This window comes from Vigna radiata, chromosome 6 (assembly GCF_000741045.1).
Source record: "Vigna radiata var. radiata cultivar VC1973A chromosome 6, Vradiata_ver6, whole genome shotgun sequence".
In the NCBI taxonomy this organism is placed as follows: Eukaryota; Viridiplantae; Streptophyta; class Magnoliopsida; order Fabales; family Fabaceae; genus Vigna; species Vigna radiata.
Genome location: NC_028356.1, coordinates 16525122 through 16543276, shown reverse-complemented (window position 1 = coordinate 16543276; position 18155 = coordinate 16525122).

Here is an 18155-nt window from a genome sequence, read left to right as displayed (position 1 = left end):
AGTTTATTTAAAGATATAAAAAATAGTATTTTAGAAGTGATTGTCATTTAAAAATAATGATTTTTATTATTTTAATATTAAAAGATTTTAATATAAATTGTTTTGATACGAATGAGTTTAATTATTTTAAAATACATTATCTTTCAACAAACAATTTTTATAGAGTTCTATGACTTTTGTCTAAGAATTTTTCCTCTCTGCTAGTCTGATTGAAGAACCGAGACCATAGGATTTGCCCTTACGGCAAACTCTTCAATTTGGATCGATTTTTTTTTTGTTTGTGTAAGTTGAATTTCAATTATTTTCTTGGTCTTTTTCTATTATTTGTTGTATGTGAGACTTCTTTCACTTGCATATGTCTTTTAATGCATATATGAGTCTTTGTTGATCAGTGATAATAATGGTATGTCCTGATCATTCTTGTGATGTTTATATCTATATAAAGAGCATCCTTCAAGTTGGAAGGAGTTTTGTTGGTTATGGTCTTGTGAGTTGTTAGTCAGGAAGCTAATTGCATTGCTTTAATGTTATAGATATCTTGAAATTTATAATTGCATGATTGAATTGTATTATGAAATTGATTTACTGAATTTGGTCTATTGGATGTTTGTTTATTGAATTGTCTTGATTAAGTTGTGTTGATTGAGGAACTTAGGATCTCATCAATTGAGTCAATTAGTATGTGTCTTGATATTAAAAGTTATTTTTGACCAAAGTACTAAGAAGGGAATACCAATTTGATCATTTGAGCAGGTTCCATTTTCCAAATCATAGAATTTTATTTGTTGTTTTTATACATGCTAAGTAGTGGTAGGTTGACATTGAGTACCAGTTCATTGTGCAGGTCTTGAAGCATTTTAGCTCCACATATGTTGAGTTCCACCTTTGCGAAAGGTTTAGTGCTAAGTGCCACCTCTAAACGTCAGTTTGTATGTTGGATTTGTCTTATGCTTTAGTGTGTTTAAGATAAAATTTCCATGGATTTTATATATGTTTAAGATTATTATGTTGTTTTATGGAGTGATAATATTGTTGTAAACATGTGTGATAAATGTTGTATCTAGTTTTTAAAGTAAAATACTAGTATGAATGGATGAATTTCTATGGAGGAAATCCCGTTGAATGTGTTTCACTAGCGTGTACATTAAGGTAAGGACTATTCCATTTTGTAAAGCCATCGTGAACTCTTTAATCATTCATACTTATATAAAGAAGAATGATTTGGTAGTGAGAGTGACAGGAGGTCCTGTCATAATGATGACCTCAGGATTCTAATGAGCATGACAAAGACTATCCTTGTGTATGCCTGTTTGGTAGAGCAATATTTTCTTTTTGTCACCATAAGTGCATGGATTTCACTAGTTTGACTCGATGGCACATATTTAAATATGTTGGGTCTAAAAGAGTTTGATTTCATATATGAGTGTGTGAAAGCTATGTGATGAAATTTAACATGTTCTTAGATGTTTTAATTGCTATTTTTTTCCAGCCAGCTTACCTTGGGTATATTTAGATGCTTTAATTGTTTATGAAAACTCTTTTGACATTAGCTTATCCTATTGTTGTTTTTTTTTTTTGTTCTTTTGTGTTTATATGTTTGTTTCTTTTATAATAATCACTTTATTGGTATGAGCATATGATAATAAATGTTGAAACATCTATGATAGAAGACAATGTTGCAACAAAGTTTTTTTCTTTATTGTCTACTAATTTTTTATAATTGTTTTAGATATATTTTATTATTATGGTTATTTAATTTTGATAATTTTATTAATATTATAAAATATATTTATATGTTGAGACAATTTGTTTTGTTTTATTAATTTTATAATGTCTTATTTTATAAGTTATAAGTTAGTAAAATTGAGATATTACAGTTTTTTTATATATCAAATTTTCAGCTCCTATATGGATTCAATTGTTGATATTCCTAAAACCAATGAGTTAATATACTTAGAGAAATTTAAAAATTTAACATATTAATTAAAATAATCAACATAACAGTATAGATGAAACGTAAATAAATATTTTTTAGAGAAGAAAATAATAAAAGTTATAATTCATTTGAGTATCTAATTTAAAAAGGAGATTTTATATTAAAAAAATAATTGATTTATAAAATTCTACCGTGATTATTCTACAAATGACAGGTGAGTCCTTTTATTAGTGGGTTTGTTAAAAAATATTAAAGTTTTAGTTAAGTGTCATGAGATAAACTCTCACTTGTAACCATTGTTTGTTTCAACTAGGAAGGAGGAGCAAAATTTGAATGGATTTAGAAGAGTTTATATTCACTTTTTTTTTTTAATTGTAAAAAGGTTGTGAGGTTATTGTATTCGTAATTCCTACAAAGGCTTTAAAGGATTAGATTTAGGGTAGAAGTCACCATGAAAAGAGAAATTTCCTCAGAGAGAAATTTCCTCAATAGTTTGTGCTAGAAAGTTAGACTCATGTATCTGTATTGTCATTCAAAATAAATTTAAAAGCAATTTTTTTCTCTTTGATTATAGCTAGCACTTATAAATATTTTCCTTAATAGTTTGTGCTATTTTCCTTAATAGTTTGTGCTAGAAAGTTAGACTCACGTATTTGTATTGTCATGCAAAATAAGTTTAAAAATAAGTTTTCTCTCCTTTGATTATAGCCTGGTCAATATTCTCCGCAAGTGATATTCATTAAATTCAACTTGCCACATTGTAAAAGCATTGACTAGTCTACGCAAAAGGTATTGAGAATATTGTTGAAGTCATATTGATAATTCACCGTTGTCAATGTACATAGTTCTCTTGAATATTATATTTAAGGGTGTGGAGGAGAGGATTAAGATCATATTATATATCGTGGTACACATTCTAACATCTTATTTTATTAGTATAAAACTACTAAAATACGTACTACAAATATGAAAATAAACAAGAAACTTGAGATTTCTAAAGTTGAAGACTTCATCTAAAAAATTAAAACCTAACTATCTCACTACTTCGCCCACAACCCGGACTGAATCAATTTGAAGGATGTACCCTAAGTTCACGCCATTTAAAGTGATAATTCCAAAAGAGAAAACAAACACACACAGACAAACAAAGACAAAAGGGTAAGCTAATATCAAAAGAATAAAACATGAAATTCACAAAACTATCATATATTATATTTCACTTTCAAACTTAAGCACAACACCTAAACATATTACATCATCTAGACTCAAATATTCGGATACATGCGTTATTGTCGAGGTATGGCAGGTTGTACACTTGTAATGGTAGAACAGTTGGCCCATCCAAGCTACCACACAAGATTAATCCATTAAAACGTCCTTTGGTAATGGTAAAGGCCATTAGACTAGGACATCTTACTACTCTCACCACATGACTCCCCTCTCTAATTGAGGTACATGTGATGATGATTCGTAGTGACGATGTGTTTCAAGATGATGTTGATAAGGATGACGTTGACGGTATAATCATGATATAGTTAATGATGATGTTGATAATGATCATGGTGTATAAATGATTTTGTTAGTAGGATAGTGCTTTAGATGATTGATTTGTTATTAAGTTGTGTTTGCTTCCTATGTATAGATTTTATTGTTATTGATTGTGCTATGGTAGCTTACCCATATTTGTTGTATTTGTGGTTGTGTGTGTCTTGCGATGATCGTATAACTTTTGGTTATACGGGAGCAGATGTTACAAATGCATGATAGAGACGTGAGAATGAGAAAAAAACTTGTGTTATTTAAAGTTTTTGTGCTATAAATGTTAGAGACATGTAATTGGGTTTACTTTATTTCATTTTATTATACTGATTTCGATATTATACAAGTGGATTTCCGTAATGGAATTATAATTTTTTAAAATTTTAAATTTTACTCGTAATCAGAACATTCCAAAAATCGAGATGTTACATTCGGAGACACAATGCTTCCACCTTAGATATTGCAGAGAGGTTCGCTAGTCTTGTGCTTCTTCTTCTTCTTAAATAAAATTTGTCTTCTTACATAATTCAAGTAGATCTTTAATATTCTTTGGTCATAACTCTCTAAAGATGTAATAAAAGAAACATAAATACATAAATATGAACATTTCAATTTTTTATTCAATTGTTTATATTTTGTACTATATGAAATATAATGATCGGAGTTAATTGTCATTTATGGACAATTATCAGGTATTAATAGGTCAGATTGCCTTACGCTTTAAAAGTATATTGTATTGATTATTAATTATTGGGTTTGATTACCTAAAAATATATTGCACAAAATTTTAATCAATGGACTTAGCTGTCAGAAGCCCTATAAATATACAATTGATGTGCAGGTAAAAATATCTTTTTCTATGATAATAAAATATAGACCTTTTTATGAAACATATCTAACTTGAGCGTCAGAGTATCTTCTGCAGGTCAACAACCCATCGGGGTGGATTGCGTTCTTGAAGAGGATTTGACCATAAAAAAAGAACAAAGCAAGGAATGACGATCGATTCTGGGACAAATGTAACTAAAACATATTTAAACTCGGTTGTTTAAATAAAAATGGTGTACTAATTTATTTTTGATGGAGGAGAGACTTGCTTTAGAGTGAATCTTTCATTTATGTGTATTTGTTTGTTTTCTTTCTTACTTATAATTATCACCTAAAGTGTATAAACCTATAAATATATTAAAAAAAAAGGGAAGTATATGATAAATTTCTAACAAAAGAGACATGTTTTATTAAATTTTCTTATATTTGAACTCACTTATTTAAATAAAAATAATAAAACTGGCATTTTTTTTCGTGGAGGAAAGACTTGTTTTATAGTGAATCTTTCTTTCATATGTGTATTTGTTTGTTGTTTTTCTTATACTGATAATTTTTATGATGTTAGGAGATGAGGATAATCATATGAATTCAGTATAGTACGGGATTGATGCTGAAATTTTGAAATACAGGTTTTTGTCTACATTAGTTTTTTGAATTCAGTATAATATTATTCTTAAAAATATAAAACTCTATATATATAGGTTTAATCTCACCAGAAGTCTCTATTCACTAGTACAAAAACGCTGATTAACGTCGTTTATTTTGGGCTTTTAACATTTACAAAACAACCGACGTCATTTCCAGTGACGTCAATGGGACGTCGGACATGGACATAATCGACGTCTATAGTGACGTCAGTCAGCACAATGTCCGACTTCTATAAACGTCGGAGTAAGAGGCACTACTGCCTTCGAAATTGATACTGACTGACGTCTAAAAGGTAATATAGATGTCGGTTAGTGTAATATAGATGTCGGTGTGTTTACATTAACCGACGTCTAAAGGTAATATAGACGTCGGTGTTTACATTAACCAACGTCTAATCCAGTGGTTGTGTTTTAGTGCAGTTTTGCTCCCGTCTTTGGACAATCTAGTAGCACAATCTCCTTTTGCTAGTTTCCCCCAAAAAAACACTTGCGTCTTTTGAATTTATTATGGGTCGTTTCAACCCAAAACCGAACCTGGGTTGTTGCTTAGTTCCATTTTCATCCGCAAGAGGGAAAAATTACGGTGAAACGATAACTAGGCAACCTAGGGTCGTTTTTGGGTTGAAACGACCAAAAGAAATTCACAAGACGCCACTTTTTCTGGGAGGCAGCTAGCAAATGGAGAATGTGTTACTACGTTGCCCCAAGAAAGGAACAAAACTGCACTAAAACACAACACAAAGAAAGCAAATTTTAATTAGTTGAACCAGAAGATAATCGATGAAAGACTAAAAAGAGTTTTAACAGTAAGTTAAAAAAAAACCACGCACCTGGGATGCAATGCCGCAAGAGAGAAATAGGAGAGGAGGAAGACGATAAAGATATCAGAAGCAACAATAGAATGCCGCAAAGAGGGAAAAAGAAGAAGTGCCGCAAGAGAAAAAGGAGAAGAGGAAGACGATATCAGAAACTGAATGCCGCGAAGAGTTTGCGGTTTATTTAAAATGAAATTGGGCGTCGGTTTCTCCAGAACCCGAAGTCTATAGTCATCTAGACGTCGGTTATCTCACTAATATGACGTCCAAGTTAACATTTAAACTGACTTTTTGAATACCCATTTAGACGTCGGTTTCTAGGAGAGCCAACGTCTAGGAAGCTGAACCGATTGACGTTTGATTTCCTGTCAGGGATGTTCACGACAGTTGTGATGGGGCGCCGACGTCTATAATAACGTACACGTCGGTGACCTTCTAGCCGACGTCTAAGGCCCTCGAGTTTGGTGAACATAATTAGTTACAGGCGTCATAGACTCGCTTCCCCTCAACACCGACGTCTAAATTGAAGAATTTTTTGGCTTCCCGCCTTCCAGACAGGCCTTAGACGTCGTCTTTTGACTACGTGACGTCTAAGCGCCTGGGCATTAGGTGAAGAGCATTAATTGTAGCCCAGTAGACATCGATCCCCCGTTAGCACCGACGTCAATGGACTGTCTTCTCACCTACCTCAGGCCATTAGACGTCGGTTTGCAATAGTGGTGACGTCTACAATATCATAGATGTCGCCTTAACTTAAAACCGACGTCTAGTTTACCAAGCTATTTACGATAATGCCACCGTCCACTCATATACGTCGGGTTATCCGCAGACCAACGTCTTATGGGTGACGTTAAACAACGTTTTTGCACTAGTGATTTTTGTCCAAAATCTTAAATATATATCTATATATATATATATATATATATATATATATATATATATATATATATNATTTGCACAAGTCAAGATTCATGAAGACAAATTGAAGATCTCTGTATTTTATAAAGCTTTTATAATAATCAAAGATTGATGTAATAGTGCTCAAATATGTATTAGGGTTGATTCTTGTATTGTATATTTGATTATTTTGTTTTGAGAATCAAACACAAGCTGTTTTAATTGATTAAAACGAGGCTAGAACTGAAAACCCAACAACCCCTGTAATAATCGATTAAAGCTAATAATAATCGATTAGTTAATCGATTATTCCTGAGAATAATCGATTAACACTAGCAGTTGGGGGTTTCAGATTCGAAAAACTAGCCGTTGTACTCATTTTAATCGATTAATACTTATGTTAATCGATTAAATGCGTTAGATGACCCGTTTTCGAAGAATGGAAGGGTATTGGGCTGAGTCTATAAAATGGCTCACTGTTTATTTCAAAAACAACTCTTCCCTTGTGCTAAAAACTCTCTGAACTCTTTAGAGAACTCTGTGAGATTGCTGAAGCTAAGGAAACTCTTGTCTGCAAAGCCCTGAAGTGCTACTGCGGTGACANAGGAATAGCTTGTTCATCCTTGGTAGGTCCGAGGAAGTGCTTGGAAGAGAATCATCCTTCGTGAAGCATTCGAAGGAGGTGGTCATCCTTTGTGAAGATTCAAAGGAGGTGTAAGTTCATCTCTTGTGGTTTCAAGAGAGGTGGTATTTCTAAACTCTTACAAATTATTTTTCTTGGTGATTAATATTTGTAATTGTTTTGTGATTAGTGAAAAAGGTTTATCTTATTTGAGATAAGCGACTGGACGTAGGATCTGTGTNATCTGAACCAGGATAAAATCACTTGTGCAANTTTTCTNTTTCCCTTACTCTTTTATTTATATTTAATTATCTGCTCTGTAAGGAAAAATTAAGAGAAAAATAATTAAAGGCACGATAAAAGTATATAACCAATTCACCCCCCCCCCTCTTGGTTTGTTCCACGTTAATAATTCCGTTGCAGCGATTCTAACATGTTTTACATTTTGACGTGAGGTCGATGTAAAAACCTTGGTGTAAAAACTCATATCTCTATAATGCATTTGCTTCCATTGAGTGGAAGGACACTGGATGTAGGCAAGTTGGCCGAACCAGTATAAAAGAAGTGTTTGAATTCTCTCTTCCTTTATCTCTGCATATAGTCGATTAACCTATCATTGCATTCGATTAAGCGTACTGTTTCATTGCATACAAATTTACTTGCGTTTCAAGAAAAGTTCCAAGACATCCTATTTTGCGAAAAAGATTTTGAAAGTAACATTTTTACGCATCACCAATTCACCCCCCTTGGTGTGAGAAATGAAGTTTTTAACAACTTTGATCTTTCATAGTGTTCTGAAAATTTTAAATGTAGTTGTGAAGCTGGTTCTTGCTCTATTTGTATTGAAATTGATGCTATGATACAACCAGATTCCAAGTTTATAATAAATGCTACTAACTGTGAGTTTGATGGCCAGGTTGCAGAATTAAATTATAATGTAGGTGCTGAAGTCAATAAGGAATCTAAGGTTGATGTAAATTGTATTGCTACTGCATTGAACAAGCCAAAGATTTTTATTCCAGTGCCATACACCCAATAATTGCCAATGGAAGGAGAGTTGTTGCTGCTACAGTAGTTTGCCCGGAGAAGAGAGAAGCAACATCTTGCTTTGGATGGAAGAGAAATGCTGCTCCAATTAAGTCTTGGGCAAAAGTAGATTGATGCAGTTAGGGAGTTACTGCAAGGAGTGATTGAGGGCATAAGAAGCAAATTGATAAGCTCTTTCCTTTCTTTTCCTTTTCATAGTTTTAGATATATTCTAGTGGATAGATAGTTAGTAAATAAAAAGACTTTAACTAAACATGCTTAAAACTTAACAAGCTAAGTCCAAGGATTTGACCTTGGGTATCCTTATATTACATTAATGTCGAAGTCTAGTTTTGTTATGTTTTTGCACGATCAAAAATTAGTTTAACACTCCCACTTTCATGGTTTGCATTTGTTTCTCCCTTATTTAGATTATTTTCCTCCTCTTCATCATCCAAATTTTGATTCCGTAATTTATGTTGGATGATTGCTATTTCTTGATCAAATTTATCAAATCTAGATTGGTAAATATTATGATGACTTATCAAGCTGTGTATCTGCCTACCTATATTTCTCTCAAACTCATTTTTGGGCCTGAAGATGATGCAGTAGTTAAGGCACTTGCATTTAGAGGATCATCTTCCTCTCCCACATTTTGTTGATGTTCATATATGAAAACTCATCTAGTTTCACTTCTTCTTAGTCCCATATGATGTAAAGTAGATATATGAACCATATTTTTCTTGTTGTAGTATTGTGTAGCTTCGTCAATGAAATCAACTTTACAATGCTCAAGGACCTGAGAAATAAAGACAACACATGGGAGGCTAGCTATGACAGGCCCAGTAACCTTGATCCTGTTATCAGTAGGGCTGGGCAAAAATAACTGATATGTACTGTACTATAGGGGTGTTACTCCCTCCACCTCTACGCAATGCTCCCTCCACCTCCCCATCTCTTTTTTACCCTTTTGTAATATTTAAAAGAAAGTAAATATGCATTGAATTCTTAAACGGATCTCAATAGAAATGTGCTGTTTACTGAAGGAATATTACCGAAGGCCTTTTGGCCGTCGGTAAAAAACATATACCGAAGGATTATTCGACGGTCATGTAGGATGGTGTTTACCGAAAGCTTTTGTCCTTCGGTATTGGGCAGCGAATTTATCGAAGGCTTTTGCCCGTCGATATAAGCATTCACTTAATGAAATCAGAATTTGGGATTTCTTCCATTCTCCCAAAATCCCTACGAAAGCAAGGTTCCCCTTTTAAGTTCCTTCTCCCCTGTCCCCTCTCCCCCCACCGTAATCCTACTTCGTAATCCCAAAATCCCTCAGATACCATTGTTTCTCAATCGTCCATTACGGTTCCGCCATCGCCATTGATGATTCTCGAGCTCCTCTCCATTGTCCAAAAGCGTGTGTGGTTGAAGGACAGATGCATTAACGTGACGCCTTCGGTTATGGATGGTGCTTCTCTTAGGATTTGTTTACGACGGTGCTTTGGCAGCGTAAGGAGGTGTGTCGCATCTGGTCAGTGGGTGGTGTCGCGATTTTGAGCAGAGCTTCGAGTTGGCGAGGAAGGCTAATCCAAGGGCTGCCGCTAAGAAAGGCTTCGCGAGACAGGCTATCGGAGGTGTTAATACACCTAGGGTTGTCGTTGCCGTAGAGGTAAGTTATTGCTTCAATCAATTGCTTCAAATTATGTAGGTTTTGGTGGCTGCCCTCTTTGTGATGCATGTGTGAGTTAACTTTGTATGTATCTACTGGAATTATGATAGCTCTGGTATAAATGGGAAAAGAACACGTTAGCACTTTGGTTCTATTATGCTCTGGTAGCTTTATATCTATGTATGTTTGAACTTGAACTTTGATGATTGGATGGGATTATAGTTCATTACATTTGTTTGATGGTAGGAACAAAACAATTTTGAGCACTCTAGCTTCACTTCGTTATTTTACTGACCTGAACCATATGCAATCCTTGACTCACTAGCCTACAACCATACTTAGATCTGTAACCTCTTCGACTTGAGATCACTAGCTTGACCAGTATCAAGCCAACTTATGATACATCTCAAGCTAAGATTGTCCAAACTGTGTTTTCAACCATTTTGATCTGTTATAGTATTTCAACTATACTAAAGAAATCACTTTACAGCTTCACTAAAGATCCCAAACTTCATATTCTTCATCCAACTCTTACTCAATCCTTATCAAATCAAGAACCTGAATCTTCTCTTTAATTCAAACCATCGGTTAACACTTCCTTACCTCAAGATTAACACTACAACTCGAAACCATAGCTCAAATCATCTCCTTCGTCCATTGATCCACTCTTCCTGTTCCGAGTCCATTAATACTTCCTCACTTGAAAGTTGACCCTGTAGCTTGAAACCGCACTTATCTTCTCTTGCGTGATACCTATTTCTTCCATGCTCAACTCACTTCTGACTCTTGAGAATTACCAAACCCTCCCAACTCATTCTCATATAATAGCACCAATACAGTTTCAAATAACTTGTCCCTCACAAACCACCAATCTACGATTATGAAAGCTCTTCATGCGCACATATTACTGATAATAACCTGCTCACCATCATCTGCTGCGCTACTCTGATCCTCAAACTCCCTTACTCACTAGTTTACTGAAAGAACTCTTTCTTCACAACAATTGTAATTCGAAAATGATCACCCTTGAAGAGCCTTCTTCAAAACTTCCATGACTTTGCAAAACCTTGGTAACTCTTTTCTCGTATACTAACCTTGTCATTCCATTTCCTCAACATTGTTTTCTATTTCACAAAACGAACATGCCCAAAATCAATCCTGATTGTTAAGACTTATACGCGACTGCTCCAACCTATCTTTTATTTCTCTTCTAAGATGCTTCAACCTTGTAGTTCTCCATATGATTACACTGAGTCCAAACACTGTTGCTCTTACCCAACTTCTACCTTCTTCTTGTACTATACACGACTTCAACATGAACCATCCATAAAGACAGTACTGATACCGGTTCTTCTTAGACACCATTCATAAGTGAGAACCATTTCTCCAAGGTATAAAATTCCCATACTTGTTGCAGAACACCAACCAAAACCCTTATACTAAAAAGATCCATCTTCTCTTCTCTACTTATCCCTGTTGAGCTATTCTGACTTTCACAACCCTTTGTCTTCACATTCTAACTTGATTCACTTTTGCTGCATAGCCATTGGTTCCCTTCTTAAAGCACAACATTTCTTTTGAAGGCCACAACCCCCATAAACGATTTGAAAACCAACAAACCTCCCTCGAATCACACCTCAAACTTACGAAAGAACAACATCATCTCTTCTTCACTTGCACTTAATAGACCTCTTGAATTCCCATAACACTTGCTACCATCTTTTGCTAAACTATACCTGATGCATCACCCTTTCTTTTCTTCTTTTCCAAGAAATCACTTCCTATAAACCTCAAACCTGAGCTCTTATAGTGACTCCCCAAATACCATATTCACTTGGAATTCCTCATGTACTTATCACTGCCCACGTAGTTTACAACCTTGTCCCAAACTCACCTTCCTCAATTCAGAATCATCAAAATAAATTCCTACCTTTAATGCTATGAACTCTGAATACCCATAGCCCACAACATCGACCCTCTGACCTTATCTGAACTTACCAATTCACTACCTTTTGCAAACCATCATTCAACATCCACTTCTATCTTGATCAAACTCAGCCGAATACTGGTCATCCCCATAAAATCACATCGGAAGAAAACTGACTGTACCACAACATACCACTTCAAAACTCTAATCGTCTCAATCAACCTGGATTCTCTGATCATTCTTGATACCCTCTATAGCCACTTATACTGTAACCACCCTGTGCCATCTGTTCTAAAACCTTTCTTCTATACGACCCACTGATCTTGAAACATCCTTCTAAACTTGACCATACAATATCCACTTGCGATTAATGTTTAACCACTCCATCTGATTATTATTCAACTCACAACCCTACAATACTTCAATTCTCCTTACAGACTTCATGTTCTTTCCATCTTGGAAATTCCACCTTTTATTACACATTCCTTAAATATGCTCTATGTCTTACACAACTGCTTCTTAAACTCTTCTTCTTCTACTTCCTTTGTAAATAACATTTCCCTCGGTCCACTAAATTCTTTCTTAACTTAAGCTTCAAACCATTTACCACTTCTCTTCTTCCAATCTCGTACATCCTTGATATACCAAACCATATTGCCAACCACACCCAAAGCTACTCCGTTGTTCATCAACATTTTTTCTTCCTTCTTACCTTCCACGCTACTGAAACATTGAACCAAGCCGATTTCTCAAACCTTGCTACACCAATACTTACCCAAAGCTTCTCTTATTCTAGTCTCTTGAACTCAACTCTTCTTGTGGAACGTACAATATCTGATCTCCTGAGTTTGCCCTTGAAACCTAAACTTTGGTTTTCTAACTCCTTATCTTCGAGGCAAGAATTTGTCTCAAAAGCTTAAACCAATTCTAAAGAAGGTATACAGGTCAAGCTGTCATTGAATCTGCATTCCTCTACCACTATAGAGCATAGTACACTACCACAAAAGCAAGAACAAGACAAAAAATACTATAGACAGTAACACTTGAATCACTACCCTTCCTTTCCCTAAACCTTCAGAATTAAGAAAGGAAAATTATCTCTAGTACAAGTCATGAGTGTGCACCCTCATTCCTTCTATAGAGACATTTTCTGCTCTCAAAACTTCTAGTTAGATACATAATTTTATTATCTATACTTGGAATAAATGGTAAACCACACCATTTAGACTCAACTCTTCATAGAGAAGACACGATAAACCTGCAACACACAGGTCATCCTAAGGACAAAACTGCTCGGATACTATAATGTGACATCCCAAATATTATATAGAACTACATATAATAGGATTCAACTATTATAGTATGAGAAAGCAATTAGGAGTTAATAGAGGACAGTATTAGGCATACAGTCATCCAAAATATGGCTAGAATTTAAAATTTTACAAGTATGAGAGTGTTTCAAAAATACATGATATAACTAAGGATCCTAAGAACTAGGGGTAACTGCATCTGTCTCCTCCAATGTCTGCTCCAGGGAAGCCTCATCTCCCTCTGCTCAAATCCAAGTGGATGATCATCGCAAAGAAAAGAGCACAGCACATACAACACACACAAGAGTAAGGGTAAGCTAGGTTCCAAAAACATACAAGTTATAACATAGCATTTGAGATAGACAATCACATTCATACAATTAAGAAATTAAGACATCCTATCATGTTATGACTCACTAGACTCGTCCGGACTTAGAATAAATGTCGATCTAAGGCGGGTTGTGCACTTGTGGTGGCCTCTACTACTTTGCAAAGCCATTGCCAATGGTTTCACCCTACCACACACAAGGTTAGTCTGTTACCGCATGATAGGCCTCCAGTGATAGCGCCTACCCTAGGACCTCCCACTACTCTCACCACATGCGTCAATCCTCTCTAAGTGAAAATGAAAGACCATTAGAGTGTTGGGATAACACCCCATAAAGAAGCCTCATATATTCATTGTAAACACTTTAAGGATCTCACCTAGAGATCTTACTTTTATAATATTGACATCACTTTGATTAAATCACAATCCTCTTTGATTCATCAAACATACAATTTCATAGTCATATAAGTGTATTCATGCTATATTAGCTCATACCAAACCCATATATAATCAACCAAACAAAGCAGAAGAAGAAAGGAATCAAAACAGGAAGAAACAAGTCGCATAGCGCATAGGTAAAAAGGCAAGACAAAAAAAATTCGCACAGCCAAACATATTCTTCGATACTTGAAAGGTATAGTGGATTATGGTCTTTATTTTCCCAGGAAAGTTGATAGTGCAACCGACGTCTTGGAGGCATGGTGTGATGCAGACTGGAGTGGAGATCAAGTGGACAGGAAGAGCACCTTTGGGTACCTATTCAAGCCGATGGGAGCCCCTATATCATGGTGCTCGAAGAAACAGTTCGTGGTGGCACTCTCATCCTGCGAAGCCGAATACATCTCAACAGCCGAAGCAGCTTATCAGTGCGCGTGGATAGAAGCCATTCTTGAAGAGTTAAGAATTGAGCATCACAGACCAACTCGCTTAATGATGGATAACAGATCAACCATCAATTTATCCAAAAATCTAGTCTCCCATGGAGAAGCAAGCACATAGAGACCAAGTTTCGTTATCTCAGGGATCAAGTAAGCAAAGAAAGACTAAAACTGGTATACTGCAACACAAATGAGCAAAACGCTGACATCTTCACTAAGGCACTACGTCAAAGCAGATTTGACAGCTTAGGTAATCACTCGGGGTCAGATCTCTTAGTAGTTTAGATTTAAAGGAGAGTGTTAAAATGTAAATCAAAACTGTTAACGTCTTTAACTATCATTTGGCAGTTTACGTAATCTTGTATATATACTGGTGTTGACCTAATGAGAAATAACTCGTTTTTTCAATCCTTGCATTACGTTCCATTCTCTCTCTCACGCTTTCGCTATTAGTTGTGCCCACATTATCACTTAACTGCAAACATTTCTGCAACCGACTCAAAGTCAGACTTCTTTGACCCTTTGATATGACAAGATATATTTATGAAAGATTACAAGAAGATCTGCTTCAACTTTTATTAGATCATATATTAACATATCTCACCATTTAAATCCATGGAGAAAATTAAAACATGCAACCAAAAAACTACATCTGTACAGAACAAAAAGATCAGCACTTAATGTATTACATAAAGTCCTACTTATAAATTGTTTCAAACATTTACACAGATGCAAACACTCTCATTATCCAAACAATAATATATGTACCAGAAATGAAAACAGCCTTGTGTAAGTTGTTTTTACAGTTTCAAATTTAGCTGATTTAAATTGTAAACTGTTTCCATAAATACAAATAACAGCTACTAGATTAGACCAAGAAACTTACATTATTACTATTATTACTAACTACAACTCTTATGTGCATGTTTAAAATGTAAGAAAAAATACTACAATTTCTTACAAATTTTATGAACTATTTTGAGTTGGGAAAGACAACCATGATCTTTTGATAGTTAATCTAAACTCTAACAGTAAATTACTTTTTCCAAACTTATCTTATGATAGTATGCTCTGATCCAATTCATATGTTGGGAAAAAAGAACAAATATGATTTCTAATGAGAGAAAACAAATACCATTGGAACCATGCTGAACGGATGCCACCACCATTCGGCACAAACATGAACTTCAGATGAGCAAGCAGTGACCAACTTAAGCACTGAGAATGGTGAAGAATAAAGAACTTGTGACCGGAGAAGACAGTATCTTCATCGGACATTGCAGAGATGTTGCTCTGTTAATAGCTTCAGTTGCTTCATTTTGAAAGAATTTTTATAATACAGAACTTTATTATTGTTGGTAACAGGTTTCCATAATTATACAGCAATGCACCAATGTTAGGCCAATACGACTACCTTGCTTAATCAGACGTTGTGTTTTATTTTATTTATTATTTTTTATATATTTTAGGTTGCTGTTAGATTTTAAAATTAAGATTTTTTTTTCTATCTCATTACTTTATTTTCATTCTTTTCTAAATCAATATTTTATTAGTTCTAGATATCACTAAAGTATAAAAAAAATTACTTTTTATATTATAATATTTTACCGAGAACATTTATAATTATGTTTTATTTTATTTTCTTACTTAATCAATTAATTTAATTTAAATTATATATATATATATATATATATATATATATATATATATATATATATATGTGTGTTAAATTGAATTTTATTTTTTCTCATGTTTTGGACTTTTATAAATCATGATAGATAAATTCTAATATAATTAAAAAATATAATCTTTATGGAAAGACATTATTTTTTAAGTCTTTTTAAACATTAAAATTTGTTTTATTATGCACATATATGCACTTTTAAAGAAAATATGAGATTTTTATAATTTCTCTTAATTATGATAGGTATGAATACAATAACGAAAATAAATACAAATGGATAGATAGTAAAATTTGTGATTTCAAAAAATATTTTCAAAACATCAAAGTTAAATTTAAAGTTAAAGTTTCAAAACAATTTGAAATCATAATTTTGAATACGTGATTGTTGTTTTGTTTCTGTTACTTTTTCTATCCATGTTTATATACTTTTCACACAGTTTTTATTGTTTTTATTGTGTTTAAATAAGATAATGAGATGAAATATATGAATTTGTAATATGAAAAATGATATTTCCTTTAAAAAAATAATTAAATTCAATCTATTGAACATGAATAAAATTTAATCTTATAAAATTTATTACATAAGAAAATAAAATAAAAAACCAATTTTATTTCAAAACTGAAAAATATTATAAGTACCAAAACCTAAAATAAATATAATTTTATTTTTTATTAAGAGCATTTTTAATTAAAAAAATAAGTTTACTTAAATTTTATGCGTTATGTAATATTTTTATTTTTCTAATACACAATAATATTATTAATAATACCTTCTGAATTAAATATATTTTATCTTAGTTTATTTAAAGATATAAAAAATAGTATTTTAGAAGTGATTGTCATTTAAAAATAATGATTTTTATTATTTTAATATTAAAAGATTTTAATATAAATTGTTTTGATACGAATGAGTTTAATTATTTTAAAATACATTATCTTTCAACAAACAATTTTTATAGAGTTCTATGACTTTTGTCTAAGAATTTTTCCTCTCTGCTAGTCTGATTGAAGAACCGAGACCATAGGATTTGCCCTTACGGCAAACTCTTCAATTTGGATCGATTTTTTTTTTGTTTGTGTAAGTTGAATTTCAATTATTTTCTTGGTCTTTTTCTATTATTTGTTGTATGTGAGACTTCTTTCACTTGCATATGTCTTTTAATGCATATATGAGTCTTTGTTGATCAGTGATAATAATGGTATGTCCTGATCATTCTTGTGATGTTTATATCTATATAAAGAGCATCCTTCAAGTTGGAAGGAGTTTTGTTGGTTATGGTCTTGTGAGTTGTTAGTCAGGAAGCTAATTGCATTGCTTTAATGTTATAGATATCTTGAAATTTATAATTGCATGATTGAATTGTATTATGAAATTGATTTACTGAATTTGGTCTATTGGATGTTTGTTTATTGAATTGTCTTGATTAAGTTGTGTTGATTGAGGAACTTAGGATCTCATCAATTGAGTCAATTAGTATGTGTCTTGATATTAAAAGTTATTTTTGACCAAAGTACTAAGAAGGGAATACCAATTTGATCATTTGAGCAGGTTCCATTTTCCAAATCATAGAATTTTATTTGTTGTTTTTATACATGCTAAGTAGTGGTAGGTTGACATTGAGTACCAGTTCATTGTGCAGGTCTTGAAGCATTTTAGCTCCACATATGTTGAGTTCCACCTTTGCGAAAGGTTTAGTGCTAAGTGCCACCTCTAAACGTCAGTTTGTATGTTGGATTTGTCTTATGCTTTAGTGTGTTTAAGATAAAATTTCCATGGATTTTATATATGTTTAAGATTATTATGTTGTTTTATGGAGTGATAATATTGTTGTAAACATGTGTGATAAATGTTGTATCTAGTTTTTAAAGTAAAATACTAGTATGAATGGATGAATTTCTATGGAGGAAATCCCGTTGAATGTGTTTCACTAGCGTGTACATTAAGGTAAGGACTATTCCATTTTGTAAAGCCATCGTGAACTCTTTAATCATTCATACTTATATAAAGAAGAATGATTTGGTAGTGAGAGTGACAGGAGGTCCTGTCAT